General features: G+C 40.1%; 1 protein-coding gene across 2 annotated transcripts in view; it reads left to right on the top strand.

The window, feature by feature from the left end:
• Window positions 1-14956, top strand: part of SEMA6D (semaphorin 6D) — a 295644-nt gene that overhangs the window by 110263 nt on the left and 170425 nt on the right. The gene's annotated exons all lie outside the window — the stretch shown is intronic.

The following is a 14956-nucleotide window of genomic DNA, read 5'->3' as shown; positions in this document are numbered from 1 at the left end:
TTAGGGAATTGCACAATAGCAATAAAATCTGGTTGCAGCCGGAATGAAAAGCAGTCCACATTTTTACTAGACTAAACAGTCTAGTCTAGAAAAAAGAAGGACCAGGGGAGACATGATTGCAGTATTCCAATATCTCAGGGGCTGCCACAAAGAAAATGGAGTCCAGCTATTCTCCAAAGCACCTGAAGGCAAGGCAAGAAGCAATGGGTGGAAACTAATCAAGGAGAGAAGCAACCAAGAACTAAGGAGAAATTTCCTGACAGAACAATCAACCAGTGGTTTGCCTTCAGAAGTTATAGGTGCTCCATCACTGGTGGCTTTTAAGAAGGGGCTGGATACCCATTTGTCTGAAATGATCTAGGGTCTCCTGCTTCAGCTTGGACTAGAAGACTTCAAGGTCCTTCCAACTCTAATACTCTACATTCTATGTTTACATCGTACAGCCCTTGGCATCACAACTACTATTCACCAATGCTCATAAACAGATGCCCATGGCCCCTGAGCACCAAACAAAAGGAAGATGTCTTTTGAATGATATCTCCAGAAGACTGTGGTGTTTTATTCCACTTCCATCTCCTTCACACTCACTTTGAGAAGCAGCTGGAATATTCTGAACATCTGGGATGAATGTAGAGGCTGTCAACGAAGTGAAGAATCATGAACCTAGTCTTGATCCAAACCAGACATTTCAAAAACAGCACAAATGAACATTGGCATGAAATGTGTTACTCCAAATAGATCCTGCAGGCAATTTTCTCTTTGGGTTTCTTACACCTAACATTATATTTTCACAGTTCCAAATTAATTTTTGGAGGAAAAAAGAAGAGATGCCTACAAAAAAAAAGGTGATAGGAAATACAGTTTAACTTTGAGGCTTATTTTTCTGAACTAACAATCCTGGTCTGTGTAGCACCTTAAAAGATGGGATTGGGGGGGAAAGTATATTGATTCATTAATTTATCAATAACATTAATTGATTCATTAATTTATCAATAACATTAATTGATTCATTAATTTATCAATAACATTAATTCAATTCATTGATTATTCTTCAGGGACAATAAATACTGTTTATCTATATATCTATGTGGAAAATGTATTTATTTTCTTGTTTGATTTATATAGCCACTTATCTCAACTGCATGACTCTACCAACATTTTAAAAACTACAATAAAGCAATGCAATGATGAACAAATAGAAACATAAAACTAATACAAATTAACTGACAAAATCTACAACCAAGATCCATTTTAGAGAAGTAAGTCTGGAAGGCTAACAACATGTAAAAAAAATCCATATTAATTAAATCATAATAAAAGAAAATCACTGCTTATGAGCTGCCAGAGAATTTTGAGTAGAAATGATATTTGATATGCACTATGGCGAAACCTTATACACAAAAAACATGTTCCTAGCTGGAGAACTGAGTATGAACCTCATTTCTGATTATCCTCAGGGGAAAAATAATCTGTAATTGATTGGGATATGATTAGATCCCTGAAGAGTTAATAAGTGGGAATAAACAGACTGAAAAAATGGAGATATAACATTAAAAAAGTTAAAATTGGATGGTTTTTTTAATTGCATTTGCTAAATAAGTTTTATACCTCACCACATTCCCTTGTTTTTATCACCTGCCACCTAATTGGGAAGCTTCCAATTAGTGTTTATGAAGCTTCTCAGCCATCCAGGACATGGTTGTTCCAAAGGCAACTGGACTTTCTTTGTTTTTGTCTTGAAGACGTTTTTGCTTCTCAAGTTGTCCAGAAAACATTTCACTTTTTGAATGAGAAGCAAAACGACTTCAAGAAAAAGCAAAGAAATTCCCAATTCATGCCATCCACAATTTTCAAAATAACACAATTGTTAATAGAATAGAATAACAGAGTTGGAAGGGACCTTGGAGGTCTTCTAGTCCAACCCCCTGCTTAGGCAGGAAACCTCACACCACTTCAGAAAAATGGTTGCCCAATCTCTTCTTAAAAACCTCCAGTGTTGCAGCATTCATAACTTCTAGAGGCAAGTTGTTCCATTGGTTAATTGTTCTAACTGTTCTTAGTTCTAGATTGCTTCTCTCCTTGATTAGTTTCCACCCATTGCTTCTTGTCCTGGTGCTTAGAATAGTTTGATTTCCCTCTTCTTTGTAGCAACCCCTGAGATATTGGAACACTGCTATCATGTCAGCCCCTAGTCTTCCTTTTCATCAGACTAGACATACCAATTCCAACAACCGTTCCTTATATATATTTAGCCTCCAGTCCCCTAATCATCTTTGTTGCTCTTCTCTGCACCCTTTCTAGAGTCTCAACATTTTTTTACACCGTGGTGATCAAAACTGGATGCAGTATTCCAACTGTGGCCTTACCAAGGCATTATAAAGTGGTATTAACACTTCACGTAATCTTGCACTTCTCCAAATTAGGCCATAGGTAAGTTCAGAAGGAAGGCATTAGAAATTACCTATGGCCCAACGCGGAGAAGCTTGGGAGATGCATTTAGGCAGTGGTGGCTGGTGGTTGTTTTAATATGAACAATATTGCTTTTAGCCTTCCTCCTCCAGCTTGTACAATGTGTACATTGGCAACAGATCTGGGTGTTTTAAGAATAAATAAATGTCTTAATTGTCCTTTTAAAACAGTGAGCAATTACATTAGGCATGGGTACAGCTGGCAGATACTCAAGACCAAGAAAAAAATGCAAAAACATAACACAGCATATTGTTGCACTTGGCTGTTATCACTAGAATATTCCTCAAATGATAGGTTGGCTAATTTTGTTTTCAAAATATGCACTCTATAATGTGAACATGCAAAAAAAAAACCATTAAACTCTGGGGTGACCCTGAAAAATTGTAGGCTTGCTTTAATAAATAGCCACATTCACGTGTGCATACGTTTTGGTGTTTGCTTAAATATGGTTTTAATTCAGTACATGTAAAATGCATACATTTTGGGGGGGGTCCAAAAATTGATGCCATCCACAGTAAGTTCCCACTTGGAGCTGAAATCAATTTCTTTTAATCTAGTTTTGCCAAAACTTAAAAAAGAAAAACAGGTTCTGTAAGAAATAAGCAGATCTCCTTCATCTTTTTATTTTTTTTCCAGGAGAGAAACACTTTAAGGTATTAGATTCAATTCGTGGGACTTGAATCGTCATGAAAAAAATGTTTCTTTTCTGCAACTTTACTACAGCACAGAGTCAATTTGAACTGGTGCTGAGGGATTGCATGTGTGGTTGTTCGGTTTTGAGAAAAGGTGTGGACTTTCTCCCCACGATGAATGTTTCTTTTAATAAGTTTGTTAGTTGGAAAAGGTGCTACCGGATTCCTGATTTATTTTATTTTTTTGCCATCAAAGATTTACACTGCTCTTCTTGAAGAATGTTCAGTGTTAATTGTAGTAATAACTTAGGCTCACTTAGAGTTGGTTGATTTAGTTTGCAAAATAATAGACTTGGGGCACACCTGAAACTTTAGGTTAGGTTAGGTTAGGTTAGGTTAGGTTAGGTTAGGTTAGGTTAGGTTAGGTTAGGTTAGGTTAGGTTAGGTTCTGGGGTGGGATTCAGTGGTGGGATTCAAAATTTTTTACTACCGGTTCTGTGGCTGTGGCTTGGTGGGCGTGGCAGGGGAAGGATACTGCAAAATCCCCATTCCCTCCCCACCCCACTAACCTGCTTTCCAGCTCCGTTCTCCTGTGCAGGGCAACAAAAGAAGACTCAGCTGATCAGCTAGGACTCAATGGGAGGCGGAGAATAGATGGGGGCGGGGCCAGTCAGAGGCGGGATTTGCTGGTTCTCTGAACCACTCAAAATTTCCGCTACCGGTTCTCCAGAACTGGTCAGAGCTTACTGAATACCATCTCTGGTGGGATTCTACCAGTTCAGACGAGTTTGGCCAAACCCCTTGCTCCGAAAATCAGCTGGTAACAAACCAGTTCGCTGCGGTTTTCATGTGGGCCCACCGGCCCACCCACCCACTGACTATATTGTCTCACCTGGCAGCATGTGATCACCGCACTGGTTGTTAAACCTGGAGTATCCCACCCCTAGTTAGGTTAGGTTAGGTTAGCTTAGTTTGGTCTGATGACCTTATGAAATAAAATAAGGTAAAATAATGCAGCACATTGGAATATGGAAATATTCTATCAGGTAAGATCATCCCCCTGACAGATGACCCCAACTGGATCTGTTTTTCTAGATATATTAGGAATATGGTGGTAGCAGATTTGATTTTATCCCCATTAAAAACACGAGGGAAGAAGAAGCAACATTTGACTAATCCAAAAAAAAAAAAAGGCTATCACAAGAGTGGGGGAATCTATTTTCAGGTTCCTAAGATAGAATTCCAAAACCTGGAAGGACAAAAGGGATGGAATGAATTGAGGGAGAGAGAAAATGAGATTTCTAAAAATTAATTCAGCCTGTGCTCCCAGATATGTATGGCATTCTTTGAATAATACATTAATAGAATTCTAAATGTACCTCTGAAAGATGGAATGCCATTGTGTGTATATAACTATGTGTATGTCTACGTGCCTGTGTATATAAGCGGTCGCCTCCCCATACCAAGTCCCTGAGAAGGCCAATATTGATTTTTCTCCCTGGTAAGAGTTGGGTTTGAAAACTTGTCAGCTTAAAGCACTAATTAAAGTTTCTTTAACTAGAAAGACCCCCATATGTTTGTGTTACCAGACAAAGACTAATTCTGAAATGAATATATGGTATGAACATATGAAGAAGGGTTGCAGGAACTGGGTATGTCTAGTCTAATGAAGAGAAGGACTACGGGTGACATGACAGCAGTGTTCCAATATGTCAGGGGACATCACAAAGAAGAGGGAGTCAAGCTATTCTCCAAACCAGTGGTCACCAACCAGTGGGCCGCGAGAAAATTTTGATGGTCCCCAGAGAAATGTCACCCCTAAAGCACCTCTCAAAGCAATTAATTCAGGCTGTGTGGGAACACAAGGCTTGCATTGCTTGCATTGCGAGCAACACGAGGTAATGTGGGGAGGGGAGAAAGGGCAGGGGGGGGGAATTTGCCCACACAACTTGCTGGTCACCGGGCTGTTTCTTTCTGCTTTTTTCTTCTTCTGCTTTTGGCTGCACTCAAGGAAAGCAGCAAAAGTCTTTCTTTCTCTCCCCCAAGCTCTGCCAGAAATGAGTCTTTGGGACCCTGCAAGGCCTCCTGCTCCAAGAGGCTGCGCTGGCAAAGACTCATTTCTGGCAGAGTTTGGGGGAGAGAAAGAAAGACTTCTGCTGCTTCTGCTGCTTCTGCTGCTTTCTTTGCATGAAGCCAAAAGTCTCTCTCACTCTCTCTCTCCCTGAGAATGGAGCTGGAGCTGCGATCCTAAATAAAGAATGATCGATTGATAGGAAAACGGGGTGGGAAATTTTCCTGCAGACTTTTGGGGGGATTTTCCCAGGGTCTCTGGTCCACGGGATTTAAAATTATGAGTTTGGTGGTCCCTGGGGTCCAAAAGGTTGGCGACCCCTGCTCCAAACCAGGACAAGAAGCAAATGGATGGAAACTAATCAAGGAGAGAAGCAACCTAGAACTTAGGAGAAACTTTTTTTTAACAATAAGGACAATTAACCAATGGAATGGCTTGCCTTCAGAAGTTCTGGGTGCTCCAACACTGGTGTTTTTTAAGAAGACAACTATTTGTCTGAAATAGTATAGGGCAAGGGTCTTCAAACTTGGCAAGTTTAAGACTTATGGACTTCAGCTCCCAGAATTCCTGAGCTAACATGACCACAGGAGGAGTTCTGGGAGTTGAAGTCCACAAGTCTTAAAGCTGTCAAGTTTGAAGACCCCTGGTATAGGGCAATAGCTCTCAACCTGGAGTCTGAGGATTCCTGGGGGGTGCCATGATGTAGTCACAGAGAATCTGCGAAGGCTTGAATAAATGGTATGATTTAAATCTTAAGTCAAATCTTGGGGGATCTGTTGCCACAAAAGGTATTTAAAGGTGGTCTATGGTGAAGAAAAGGTTGAAAATCACTGGTGCAGGGGGTTGGACTAGAAGACCTCCAAGGTCCCTTCCAGTGCTGTTATTCTGATTATATCTGTTAGCTACGTGGTCTTTTGGAGAGACTAAGAGACCTGATTCAGGATGATTTCTTATAAAAATGTTCTTCAGATGTTGAAAAGCTTTTCAGACAGACTAGGTAGCCCAGCTGGGTTTATGTATGTCTACTTCTTTAAAAACAGTAGGTACCATTAGCTGGCTAGAGGAAGAAACTGATAGAGGATGATTTACTTAGTAAGAGGTATTGCAGTGAGCATTAAAGACAGAAGAAGGAAAAGAAGAAAGAGTGTCTGGAAAAAATCATAGGGAGAAGCAATTAATTATACCAAGGAAAATGTTTAGTTCATGCAAAATGTAAAACCCCGTCCCAAATGAAGAAAACCATATGGGCAACTGTAGATATTCTGCAGGTTTTTTTCTTTTGAAGCTTGTATGCAGATACATTCCAGATAGCAAAGTTTTCCACGCACTAATAATAAAAATTGTTCATTTTGTTTTTTTAAAAAAGAATAAGCTTAGAGCCAAAGATGGCATCTGAAATCTTACATAATCAAAATGGAGAGCGTTCTCCATCACTTGTGATAGCAGCTAGTGTGTTACATGGAGAGAGAAGAGAGAGGAGGGAGAGAGGAAGGAGAAGAGAAAGGGGGTGGAGAGGGGGAGAGAAAGAGAGAGGAGAGAGAGAGAGAGAGAGAGATACACAATGTTGGCACTAGTGTTCCATGTTGGCCTTCACTTTTCACATCCTCTCTGCAGGCCATAGTATTTCTCCAGCTTCTCATTTTCCTTCTTCCTTATATTGCTGTGACGTACCATCACTACATTCATGAGCACTGTTTTCTTCTGGTCCTTGTCTACTACTGTGTTGTCTGATTCACTGACTAGTACCTGCCCGTGCATCTGGATCTGTCCATCTGGAAGTCCCACAGAATCTTAGCCTTTTCATTCCCCATCACTTTATCTGGGATCTCCTACCTGGCCTTTGGAAGGTCTAATCCAGCGCAGATGTTCCTAAACACAGTCCCAGTTGCTTGATTTTGTGATTTTGATTTTGTCTGTCTGTCCGTCCATCCATCCGTCCACCTACTCAACCTTGACCTTGGACATAGATGGAGGATATGTTGGTCTAGTCGTGGGAGCATCAAATCCTTGCCTGACTATAGAATTTGTGGAGTAACTTGACATGGGAGGCACATATGCATCATGGAGTTCCTTGGAGGACAGGAAGGATAAAAAGATAATAAAGAAATGCAAACAATAATTAGAATTTATATTGGCTTCTGAAAGTGTTATGAGCAGCTTCTGCAACAGACACATCTGCCAATGTGATCGGTTTTATTATCTCCTTATTTTCAATTCAGAAACAGAAGCTAAGAGAATCTGAGTTCCAATTGAGAAAGTTTAGATTCTGGGCTATTTAACAGATTAACAGAGTTGGAAGGAACCTTGTAGGTCATCCAGTCCAACCCACCCACCCAAGCAGGAGATCTTACACCACTTCTGAATGATGGCAGCCCAGTCTCTTATTGAAAGTTTCCAACGATGAAGCTCCCACAACTTCTGAAGGCAAGCTGTTCCATTGGTTGATTGCTCTCACTGTCAGATAATTTCTCCTTGTTTCCAGGTTAAATCTCTCTCTGTTCATTTTCCATCCATTATTCCTTGTCTGGCCTTTGGGTGCTTTGGAAAATAGCTTGACCCCCTCCTCTCTGTGGCAGCCCCTCAAAAATTGGAAGACTGCTATCCTGTCTCCCCTGGTCCTTCTCTTCACTAGACTAGACAGGCCCAGTTCCTGCAACTGTTCATCGTATGTTTTAGCCTCCAGTCCCCTAATCATCCTGGTTGCATTCTTTCTAGAGTCTCAACATCTTTTTTATAGTGTGGTAACCAAAACTTGATTCAGTATTCTAGGTGTCGTCTTAGTAGAGTGGTATTAGTACTTCCCTTGATCTTGATTGTATCCCTCTGTTAATGCAACTTAGGATTCCATTAGCTTTTTTGGCGGCGGCTGCACACTGCTGGCTCCTATTTAGCTGGTTGTCCACTAAGACTCCAAGATCCTCTCACAGCTATTGCTATTAAGCCTGGTTTCACCCAGTCTATCTGTGTACTTTTGGTTTTTCTTGCCTAAGTGTAAGACTTTACTTTTCTCTCCTATATAACTCTAAAATATCTATATTTTTGATATGGCTATCAGCACAGACTTTAGGAGTGAGCAATTATACAGTCTTGAGCCTAATCTGGATCTTCTGCATCCTTAAGGGGCATTTGAAGGGGCAAAGTCATGCTTATAGAAACAGTTTTATTTATTTTGATTTCTAGACCTACTCATCTCAACAAGTGACTCTGGGCAGCATATATAATTTATTGTTCTAAACATGACTACTTTTGAGCAGGAGGCAAATGGATAAAGAATATAAAAATTCTGGGACTCAGTGGAACTCAGGAAAGCCAGTTTTAATTTTTTTTTTCCCTTGTCCAGGAATTAAATGCTCAGTGTGAAGGTATTTCATTGAGAAACTGTAACTTGTTAGAAAAAATAACTAATTTTGCATTTTTAAGCAAACTCGCCTAATTCACAATGCCTGGAGAGCTCTTTGTTTTAAAACAGTTAATCTCAGATTCCAAACTTCGTTAAATGTTGTGGTACAGTTGTCAGTTCAAAAACTACAACCGAAAGTGTGTATGAAAAATAGAAATACATAACAAAAGATGCACTTGGAGAAAGTTACATAGAAAATGTGTATGTTAGAGAAAGATTGCACTGTGTCCTATACAAAGTTGTACATTAAAGGAAAGCAAATGTTTTGGATTTTTGTGATTCAAATCAAAGGCGATGTTGACTTTTGATGGAATGGATTTGGAATGTAGTCAAGGCAAAGCTCACATTTCATAGTATGAGTGCAAAGCACCAGCCCAGGTGGTGTGCTTGTTAGTGTAGAGTTTGTTCCTTTGTGTGGTATACAAACTCTGGCAATGGGTAATCATTCAGGAAATTATAGCTTAGCATCCTTCACCAGCATAAACATTTTTTCATGTCTCTTGAACACAACATTTCTTAATAAATATGCCTTAGGTATGCCTTCTCTAATATATCTACTTGATAGTATAAAACTCTCTGGGAAACACAACACACCCACACCCCTATTTAAGGATAAATGCAAGGTTGTTATCAATTAAGAACGAAAGGTGCTTCTGATCTCAACCCATGGGCATTTCCATGGGTGTAGCAAAGGAGTTCTTAATGTTGCACCCTACCCATTTCATCAGGGAATAAATCTGTGTGATTTCTACCACACGCTTCCTAATGTTGGAACGGATTCAGCCCAGCTTAAATTCATTGCAGACTGCCATGAATGTCTGCAGTCTTGACTCTTTCCGATTCAGCGGCCAAGTAGCTCGAATAAATAAGTAAGATAACCTGTAAATTGCTTGCCTGGGTTCATGACGAATAATCGATGCGATTAGGTTTCACAATCTGGAGACAGGTTAAGTAGCATGGAGTGTCTTGCTTTGCCTTTTGTCAAATTTGTCAAGTTTAAAGAGTCCACGTGGCTGTAAAACATAATGATTTCCTCTTTCATTCTTATCTGTTGGGTTTATAGTGGTTAACAGTGCAAACCAGTTGCACGCCTGTAAGCATTACGGGCTGCTTTTCCCATCTGAATGTCATTACAAGTGGTAAAGTGGATTTAAGGTTGTGTAATGTATGTCTTCATTGTGTGGCCGCAAAGACCAGAGAAGACTTATTGTTAGGGGCATGCTTTGGATTTGAAAATCCAGAACCCCAAAACATTTACTTGATCAAATGATGACAGGGTAGCAAGGCAACCTTCAAATTGGTATAGGAAGGGAATGAGCTAATGACTGTTAAATAATCGAAGTTAACGAGCTGGTTAAATTAATCAATAGATGTTTTATGGACACACTTTGCATTTGGCATTAAACAAAAGTAGTCTCTGAAGACATCGATAGAAGGATCAGGTGTGATGAAAACAAATTAAACCACTTGGGAATGGCCAGCAATTTTCCATTATAGGCCCCTGTAGGCTTTCTAACTTATCTACTGAAGGTTTCAGTCGCAGAAGACTCAAGCTAAGTAATCCTCACTTAACGACCGGTCAAGGTTACAGCAGATATCCAAAAGCTTACATGTCAGTTCCAGAGTTCCAGTGAGTACGCAGACACACACAAACACAAACACACACACGCACACACGCACTCAGTTACATGAGCTCGTTTCATGTATTAGCAACCTTTATGTGGTGGTGGAAACTAGCCAACATTTTTGGCTAGTTTCCCACTAAAAACACCCATAGGAATACATGAATTCACTTCACGACCTCCATGTTCTCTTCATGAACAATGCAAATCGAATTCAGTCACATGGGTGCCTCAACTTATGCCAGTTATGACTCCATTATGGTCGTAGGTCGAGAACTATCTGTAGTTTGGTGTCAAGACAAATGCACTATGTCTTTAAGGCAGGCCTGAAAATTCATGACGCCAAATTCAAAACTCCAAATCTCACCTATTTTAGTTGCAAAGTCATGTCCAACCCATAGCAATCCCATAACATTCCTCCAGGCCTTCCTGTCTTCTACGATCTTCCGGAGTCCGTTTAAGTTCACACCTACTGCTTCAGTGATTCCCTCCAGCCACCTCATTCTCTGCCGTCCCCTTCTTCTGTGGCCCTCAATCGTTCCCAGCATTCAGCTCTTCTCCAGTGAGTCTTTCCTTCTCATTAGGTGGCCAAATTCTTTGAGTTTCATCTTCAGGATCTGGCCTTCTAAAGAGCAACCAGGGTTGACCTCCTCTAGGACTGACCAGTTGGATCGCCTTGCAGTCAAGGGACTCACAGGAATCTTCTCCAGCACCAGAGTTCAAAGGCCTCCATTCTTTGATGCTCAGCCTTTCTTATGGTCCAACTTTCACAGCCATACATTGCCACTGGGAAAACCATCGCCTTGACTATACATAGCCTTGATTATAACAAACCTCACCTATACATCCTGCCAATGTCATGTTCAAAATGCAAAGCCAAAAGAGGATAGGATTGCCTTCACTGGGATCTTGTGAAAACACAGCCTCTCCTCTCTGTCGGATTTATTAAAATGCCTTTATCCATAAATCAACCCTGGGGAAGACGGCCTTGCCAATTTAAAATTGTAATTGTATGCTTTATCTTTCCATATGTTCCTAATGCTTACCAGCAGATAGTTGCCTTCCACCGCCCCACCCCCCGCAAAAAAAACTGAGAGATGAGAAACATTCTTCGTTTTGATAACAAGCCAGCCACTTATCTGCCTTTTCTTTGCTGAAAATTGCAGCCCCCCTTCATTCAATATCAAAAAAGCCACTGAGCTAAGTTGCGTTCTCTCGTTTATCCCGCAAAACCGGCTTAATTGCTTTGAAATGTGATAATCAAGGAACCAGGTAAATTCAAGAAGTTCAGCTAATTGGGCGCTCATCCCAGCTTCTTAGAGGAAATGAGCAAATTCCCAAGTTTATTAATGCAGCCTCTGGTTTTGTTTTTTTGTTTTTGCAGATTCTAGGGATGTCTGCCATCCTTTGATAACGCATCAAAAAAACCCCTCCAGACAGTCAAACAGCCATTATTAGAACTAGCCTGAAATGGAATTGATTTGAGCTTTAGTTGGCCTGGTATGCGCTTTGCCCAATCAACTAAACTCTATTTCAATTTGATAAGAAGGGCTAAATTGAACAAGAGGTAGCAGCCGGGGCCATTTATCTGGCACAGCGTCATGGTATCGAATCTAGCCTGTTTCCCTAAAATGGTTATTAGTTGAGTTGTGTTCCTCCCCACCCTATTGTCCATTCAGGGTTCTTAACCTTTATAACTGAGATTGAATTAGCAATAGATGGAATTAAGAGGAGGAAGAGCCAACCTGGAATTAAGGAAAAATTTCCTGACAGTGAGACTAATTAGTCAGCGGAACACTTTCCTTCCTGGAGTTGTAGATGCTCCGTCACAGCAGGTTTTCAAGAAAAGATTGGACAGCCATTTGCCTCAGATAGAAGAAGGACTTTGTTGAGGGGTTTGGATTAGAAGACCTCTGAGGTCCTTCAATCCTAATGTTCTATGAAATTAGGTATGGTGAGGAGCTCTCCTCAGCTTCTTGCTATTTCCATCTCCTCAGCTTCCTGCTTCTTCCATATCTCCATACTATCATGAATCATGGAAGGTGCCTCACACGGAGAGAACAGGTGGTCTTAAGTGTCTGGTAAGAGATTGTCTTTCTCCGATCAAAACCCAAACAAAGCAAACAAACTCCTTTCTTCTGTCTTGTCTCATATTCTATTTCTGCTGGATTATTTGTTCTTCTTCCCAGTTCTTACTTGTGATTTTCTCTTCCATGGTGGAAATAAGATATTTCCCTTCCCTCCTTAAGACATTCAGTATAGATGCTTCAAACAAATCCACCCATACATTTCTGCTTTCCCTCCTTTCTACAGACCCAACGTTCAATACCCAGTGCAAACGGGATTAATTCAGTGATCAGGTTTTGTGGGTTGTGTGGCCAGAGAATCTGCCAAGACTGGAATTGCTTCTCCTCTTGGATAGGAGTTGGGTTTGAATAGGACTTCTCTTGGTTCTACCTGGAATTGCTGAGATTGATTATGGGATCCTCAACAGCCGAACCATCTTCACTATATCACAAAGATTCAGGATTTAGCCTAGACATCATATTCTGTTACTCCTTTCAGCTTTGGAAGCCGTATTTTACTTAGAAGCTTCCACGCTGCCACATTTTAGCGCCTGGGAATTTGGGAGGGGGCAAATCTCACAAAGAGGTGGAAGTTTAGAAATAACAACATTCTTCTTCTAAGTCAAGGACAAGTTATCCTGCACCTGGGAAGGAGTGGTTGGAGGAATGTCTCCAGTTGGAACGGCCGGTGATTGGGCCATGTCATGGACTGATGGGTGCAGGGGGTGGGGTTTTGATTTTCAGTTGTGAAGGGAAAACCCAGAACTCTCAGATTCGGGTTTTCCCCAGATGTGCCAATACGAAAACTCTAATAAAATGGAACTTTGAGAAAATGCATGTCTCGGAGTTTGTTGCATTGGAGTTTGTTACATGGAATGCTGACAATACCATCTTTGGAACATAGGAACCAGATATACAGGCACCTAGGGCTTTCATCAATGAAAGGTCAATGGGCAGAGATTTATGGAAGATTATGCCTCAAACATCTTCTAGAATCTTCAAAGAGAGAGAGAAAGACAGAGACAGAGAGAGACTGAAGACTTACCTAGGTTATTTCCAGTTGTTTTACACAGTGACTGTTATAATCAAAGATATGCATAGCATATGTTAGCCTATTTATATTCAGTGGGCGAAATTAGACAGATGGTAGACATTAGTACAAGGGATAAAACTACTGAGAGCTAAGATATATGAATGATTTCAGGTCTGTCACAGAGAGACTTTAAGAGTCTTTATATCTTAAGCTGTTTTAGATGTCTAGTCTCATGAGATATTTATCTCTTGCATAGTCCTTTTCTTATATTATTGGGATGTAAAGTACAGGAAATCAGGAGTTCAAATGAATGCAGGTTTATTATATGCTAACGCTGTCTACAAGAATTTAAACTAACATTCAAAGAAAATTGATGGTAGATAAGGGTTACAGAATTCAAAGTGGGCTGGACTTGGATATCTTGTGGGCATGGAGAGACTCAAGAATAATGACATGTTTGACCCCTCCCTCAGGTTCAGCTTGGTCATCTCCTGTATGGAATTTAAGATTGTAAACAAAAGATCAACATTTTCAAGTGCCTACAGTGATGGTCATCCTTTAAAAAGAGGGCAAATATGTCACATATTTTGGCTTGAAAACATCATGAAATGTGGCGACCTGACAATAATTGTACCACACCTGGTTGTGGCTTGCAAGTTCTGTCAATTTCGGATTAAACTTGACCCTAAATCTCATCAATCTCTTCTTCTGCACGAGTGGTTGAGGCACAAACTTAGGTCATTGTCGTGTTAAAGAGTTGCCTGTGAAGTGTAATCAATATTATACAGTCATTGACTGCACAGTCCCAAAGTAATATCTTTATTATAAATATTATATCCTTTCCGACTACGGAAACAACCCTGGTTCCTTCATTCGATTTTGTGTCCTGAATAATGAACCGAGCGGCTTTCTGATGGAAAGTGTCCACTTCCAGTCTGTTCAATTCCATAACTCAGTTTAACTTTGAAATGAATGTAAGTGAACAGATTTGGCATTTGGATGTTAATATATGGCACTTTAGAATAATATGATTGGAGGAAACCTTGAAAGTGTTCTAGTCCAAGCAGGAGACCTATACCATTCCAGACAAATGGTTTTCCAGTTACTTCTTGAAAACCTTCAGTGATGGATTGGCCACAATTTCTGGAAGCAAGCCAGAATTTTGGTTTACCTCTAGTAATGTGATATTTTGGATTGTTTTGAAATGTTTTTCAGAAACCCATATTCACTCTCCCCCTGTATGAAAACTAGCAAACTTCTGAGAAGCATGTAGTATAGTTTCTGGAAATTCCAAATTGCGGATTAGACAAAATGCAAAAGGGAGGTTTTGCATGGCTCATTTAGGAGAAATCAAAAGATATGGAAGAAAAAAATTACATAATAAACATACAAATCTATCCATTTAAATATGTTTACAGTGGGAGTTATTTGGAAAAAAACACAACTAAACCAAACAAATCTTACCATTATATCTTGTTTCCGAGACAGTTTGAGAATAAACCAGTTTTGTGGTGTGCAAAAAAAAAAAATGCTTGGAAAAGCAGATTTTGACATTTGAATTGACATATCCAATAATGTGTTTTTAACTGTCAGGAAACATTTCTAGCTTGGTTTTAGACTGTGAGATGAACTGAACATTTTCTTATTTTTTGCTGCCCATTTT

Source organism: Pseudonaja textilis, chromosome 13 (assembly GCF_049901715.1).
Source record: "Pseudonaja textilis isolate UNSWEBS1 chromosome 13, rPseTex1.2, whole genome shotgun sequence".
Lineage (NCBI taxonomy): Eukaryota > Metazoa > Chordata > Lepidosauria > Squamata > Elapidae > Pseudonaja > Pseudonaja textilis.
Note: the sequence above shows the minus strand (reverse complement) of the source record. Positions and strands in the feature narration are given on the sequence as shown.